A 6,018-nucleotide genomic window follows, 5' to 3' on the forward strand; every position below is an offset into this window, starting at 1 on the left:
TCAAAAAACAATAAAATTTCTCAGTTTCAACATTTGATATGTTGTCTTTGTAATATTTTCCTTTAAAACATGGTTTGCATGATTTGCAGGTCATTGCATCCTATTTTTATTGACATTTTGCACAGCGTCCCAACTTTTTTTGGAAATGGGGTTGTAATAATACATCCAATTTTCATTGTAAAGTAAAATAAAAATTTAATCAGTTAATAGTACAAACTTTAGTTTGTTCTCTTATTGAGTAAGGAGGACATGAGGTTAGGGTAACTGGCCACACTTTCCTGGTATTACCTGGAATTTATGACAATTACAGTGAAAAAGTAGTGATGTAATATATAATGAATCTCAAATATCACATGTAAACTTCGTAAAGCTAAACTTTTTGTCCAGTTTGCAAATTAAGGCAACATTAGAATATTATGAGTTTTGGAGCAGGGAAAACAACTAAACCTGCAGGCCAGAGGGAGTCCATGAACAGCAGCGAGTAAACTGCCTTAGTAAACTACACACTGTAGTTTCATATGTGAACAGAGGATGGCAGCAGCAGCCCACTTCACTTTGCAATACAAAGCCCACTGTAGTAGGAAAGATGCTGGCTGTGCTCCAATCCGGTCCCCCTGTTCTAAACCGGGGTTCTCAACCTTTTCCACTTCAAGGCCACTTTTTGGCCCCATCCCATTTCTTATTTTTACCCCTGCCCCTTGTTTTCTCATGTCACTTTGAAATGGGACCCTCAAATAAAGAATAGCATCACTTCATTAACAGCTACCAGCGCTGCTCTGTAGGCGACCCTGCCAGTCTGCAGTGACAGCAGAGGAGGGTAAAGTTCAGCTCCTCACTGCTGGGCTTTAGTTACATTTAGGGCATCATAGGCCTTCAAAGAGGGGGGCAATTATTTATTATCGCCCACCCCTAATTCTTCAGTGATATGAAGCTGAAGTCAGTTATCCTCCAGCTTATTGTTCAAATTTTCCTGTTCCTCATTAAATGATGTGGCAGTTCTGACGCCAGAATGTAACTGCTGGACTATTTAAGGTGGAACAGAACAATTAGCTAGCTAGAGACTTTAGCATACTATTAGCAATTTTTATGCTTGTTATGAAGAAAACGACCAAAATACATTGAAACAAAATGGTTATTATAATTTTTTAATGGAGAAAATTCTCACATTTGTGGGTTTCTTTGGTCACTTGTTCCGCCATCTTGCTGTCTCATAACTCTCTGTTTGGAGTCTCTGAAAAACATCCGTCTGGAGGGCCATGTAGCCCTAACACTTCGCCCTACCTCTCTATATCAACAACAATTGGGACACCCTACCCCTAAGCATGAACACACAAAACGGAGGGGTAAGGGCTCAGTGGTAGGGGTGAGGGGTGAAATGGGACTGGGACTGTATCAGTAGAAAGCATGAGGGCCCACAGAGGAAAGCAAAAAAAATCTTCTGCTTTTTTATTCCTTCAGTGCAGACACTGAAAACCTGAGAATTATGGCCTAAACATCAGCTAAATGATCAGACTGCTCATTTGAGCCCAATCATAAATAAATCTCAACATAACCACAGATACACCCCGGAGTTATATATGCAAAGCGCATATTAGCAAACCTTGATCTGGCTCTCAGTGTAAGGTACAGGTTAGATTAGCAGGGCTTGAATTAATATTGTTTATTGTTTATTTTATTCTGGTTTATAAGCCAATTACTTTTTCACTGATCATCATGACGTAAAGTGCCATTGCCAGAACAATAAGTACGGGCCTGAGGACCACCAGAGGGTGCCTCCGTGGTCCGTGACCCAGTGATTGAGAAACCCTGTTCTAAATCACTCAACTAGTGCACAGAATGCTGGCCGCTTTTGTTACCGCGCTACAATCCATCATAAGCACCAGAAATATGAAGAACGTTTAACAGTATAATTATAATTATTATATCATAAAGCACATTTTCTAAGCACAGTCATGTTCTGTCTCTTTTTTAGCTCTTGGGGTTTGGAATAGCACTAGTTTTGAATGTCCGGTGTGATGCTTACATCAGTTTTACAGCTTGTTATATTAGCTAGCTAAAGGCCAACATGCTAGCCAATGTGCTGGTGACCTCCATGGTGAGGGGTTGAGTGAAAGATAAACAAGAACCACGTGTCACGTCTGTGATGATAAGAACTAACAGTAGAGCTGACTTTGACTTTTACGTTGATTTTGTTTTTATGTGCTATAAACATAGTTTATAGCTGTTAGCATGTTAGCATGAGACTGCTAGGCTAACAAAGCTATAAGTATGTAAACAGTACAGTTCAGCTGTCTGACTGAGGCCTAATGTGATTATAACGTGGTCCAAGCCGATATTGTCCAGACTATTCGAGGTAGATTTGGATGGAAACACTTAGATATGTCAGCTGACTCTCATTTTGCCAATTTTTTGGTAGCAGCACACGTAACGACAACTTTTTGACACTGAAATAAACATGAAAGGGCTGCATTTATGTGTAAGGCAAGAGACGTCTGTAATAAACTTTTTATAAGAAATAGATATCATTGAATAGAAGGGGAGATATTTTAAAATTAAATGCCCCAGAGGAAAAAATGTCTTTCTTCAGATTTGATATTTATGTTGTATTAATCCCAGATAGCAAGAGGATGGCAGGCCACTGTTGGTCCACATTTCCGGGCGGTCTACTGGTGATTAATTATTAAGTATTGGACAAAACGCCACTTTTAATTGCTTATTTTCTACCCTATTCATGTCATTTCTTTCTTTTGTTATACTTCGAAAATGAATAATTTTAATCTAGCACAGTGTCAGCAGCATTTTCACCAAAATCATTTTATATTAGGCCTAGTCGTTTTTTTTTTCTTCTCTCAGTAGTTTGTATTTGTCTTCCAAAATAAATGACGATGTTTGGTTCCTATCACCACCACTGTGAACAATTCTAACTCGGTAAGTTTCTCTAGAACGAGGCATTTCACACCAAACCACTCTGAATGACTTACATCTCAACCACTTAATTATGCAGAATTTTGAAAAATCGGTGGAGTTCCCCTTTAACCGTGCTAAGCTCTGGTTTACACTCGCTAGTGTTCTAACTAGAACAGACCAGTTGATTTACAAGCACATCTCCTCGCCAGAACAAACTAGTTAGAGGACAGCTGCAGTTGTATCATTACAGCGCCCTGCGGGACACGGTGCTTACTAGAATGCACTAGGTAGTGTACGAGTGTTCAGTCCGCAGGCGCTCCGATTGGAACACAGCCCCTCGAGTTGCGTCTATGACGGTCGACTAGCCGGCCGTCGTTGTTGTGATGGTGACCGAAAAGGAGCAAGTTTTGTCGGTAATGTTTACCAGCTGCGGCCGCGCTTTACACAACAGGTAAATGAAACGCTTTCGCGCTGACCCGCGGCTCATTTAAAGACCTGATACCCCTCTTTGTTCGCCTTTAAACGAGATGATTGAGACGAGAACTGTCAAAGTGAAACGACCGGGCTCCGGTAGAACTAGCGGTAGCTTTAGCGTGCTAACGTGTTAGCCGGCCAGCTTAGCTTAGATTACGTGGAACCTCGAAGGACTGACATCTTCTGTGACTGAGGGTTGTTTTAAAGGGTTTATCGTAATGTCTTCGGTTTTAGAATATAACAGAGACCTTGTTTATATCAAGGGGATGATGTTAGTGGACCATAAAGGGGAATAGGCTGAAGTCGGCTAGTTCTCCTTCGAATTTTCCCGGTCCACCTTAAATGGTGCCGCGGCTACGTTCTGGTGCCTGAGGCGCCTGAATGGAACTGCTGCACCATTTAAGGTGGAACGGGAAAATTCGATCAAGCAGACTTCAGCTTCGTTTAAAGCCTAGCTTTAGCAGCTAAGCTCGTTAGCGCTGCTGATTGATGTTGGGTGAGCTGTCTGTCTGATCCAAATCAGACATTTCCGAGGTGTTTTTGGTGAGCTGTCTGACCCAAATCAGACATTTCCGAGGCGTTTTTGGTGAGCTGTCTATCTGACCCAAATCAGACATTTCCGAGGCGTTTTTGGTGAGCTGTCTATCTGACCCAAATCAGACATTTCCGAGGTGTTTTTGGTGAGCTGTCTATCTGACCCAAATCAGACATTTCCGAGGCGTTTTTGGTGAGCTGTCTATCTGACCCAAATCAGACATTTCCGAGGCGTTTTTGGTGAGCTGTCTATCTGACCCAAATCAGACATTTCCGAGGCGTTTTTGGTGAGCTGTCTATCTAACCCAAATCAGACATTTCCGAGGCGTTTTTGGTGAGCTGTCTATCTGACCCAAATCAGACATTTCCGAGGCGTTTTTGGTGAGCTGTCTATCTAACCCAAATTAGATATTTCCGAGGCGTTTTTGGTGAGCTGTCTATCTAACCCAAATCAGACATTTCCGAGGCGTTTTTGGTGAGCTGTCTATCTGGCCCTGGTTCAGTCCTACCAGCTAATGTACTTAGAGAGTATTTCCCAATAAGTGGGTGAAGCTGAGCTGTTTCTGACTTGTTTGTGAGTCCCTGGTCCTTTCAGTGGGCTTCAGCAGTGCGTGCGCGGTTATCAGATCTCTGTCTGGTCACATAGTCAGGAGTGAGTGCTGGTAGTTAATCATTTAACATCTGCCCTAATCTGGCAGTGCAGGTTTAATGGACTAATACTAGATTTACAAGAGGTGAAAGTGACGAGTTAACAGGTGAGAAGCGTTTTAAAGAGCGGATCAGACCATTCAGTGGAGTACAGTCAGAATCACTTCACTGGCCGTTCACTGGCCACTTTATTAGAAACACCCACCTTGGACTTCTGCTCACTGGGCACTTTATTGGAAACACCCACCTTGTGCTTCCACTCACTGGCCACTTTATCAGAAACACCTCCCTTGTGCTTCCACTCACTGGCCACTTTATCAGAAACACCTCCCTTGTTCTTCCACTCACTGGCCACTTTATTAGAAACACCTCCCTTGTGCTTCCACTCACAGGCCACTTTATTGGAAACGCCTCCCTAATAGCTCCACTGTATAGTCACATAATGACAGACTGCAGTGTATTGTTTCTAACTGGAAACTCAACATTGCGTAGCGACTGTAATGGAAGGGCTGCTGAGTTTGTCTGCAGGCTGAATAAAATGATTGCAGTGACATTCAGGGTGAAAACGACAAACCGAATCTGCTCTGGAACATTTTTGTTTACGACTGGATGCACCGGCAGCAATTTACAAAAACAGTATATATATATATATTATATTATTATATATATATATATATATATATATATATATATATTTTTTTATTTTATTTGCATAGACAAAAACAGCTCAGATCTGGAGTTCCTTATTTGAGCGAGTGTTTCCATCTAGCGCTGATAGTTACAGTGCACCACTGTAGTGTTTTTAAGAATGATCTGTGTTTAGTGATATGTAACGAATTTGCATAGAATGTGGGGGGAAAAAAAGCAGAAGTATAGTATTTTATACGAATACCAAAAGAAGAAAAAATATGCCGCAGTAGCTAAAGTGCTTCCTTTCCACCATGTGGTTTACCTAAAAGGTCAGCACTGTAGTCACAGTAGTTGCTTGATTTGAGTCTTGGCTGAGAAGACGGTTTCTCATCATATTTCTCGGTAAATACCTCATATCGCTCTTGGGTGTCAGCACTCGACGATCAGCTCTTTCACTTCTGTTTTCAGCCACACTGAAAATAACACAACTATGAAAACCCTGGAAAAAACGTCCACAAAGTCTGTAGATAACAGCCTGTCTGCATGTAAGGGTTTTAACCTGCTGTGTGTCCTTCACGTCTCTCAGTGGCTGCTTTACTTAAGCTACACAGTGCTGGTGGACGGTCAGAGACCGTAGCCCTCTAGCCTTTCATCAGTGTGTATAAGGGTTTCTGATAAAGTGGACAGTGAGTGGAAGCACAAGGTAGGCGTTTCTAATAAAATGGCCAGTGAGTGGAAGAACAAAGTAGGTGTTTCTAATAAAGTGGCCAGTGAGAGGAAGAACAAAGTAGGTGTTTTCTAATAAAGTGGCCAGTGAGTGGAAGA

This window comes from Colossoma macropomum, unplaced genomic scaffold, assembly GCF_904425465.1.
Source record: "Colossoma macropomum unplaced genomic scaffold, Colossoma_macropomum, whole genome shotgun sequence".
In the NCBI taxonomy this organism is placed as follows: domain Eukaryota; kingdom Metazoa; phylum Chordata; class Actinopteri; order Characiformes; family Serrasalmidae; genus Colossoma; species Colossoma macropomum.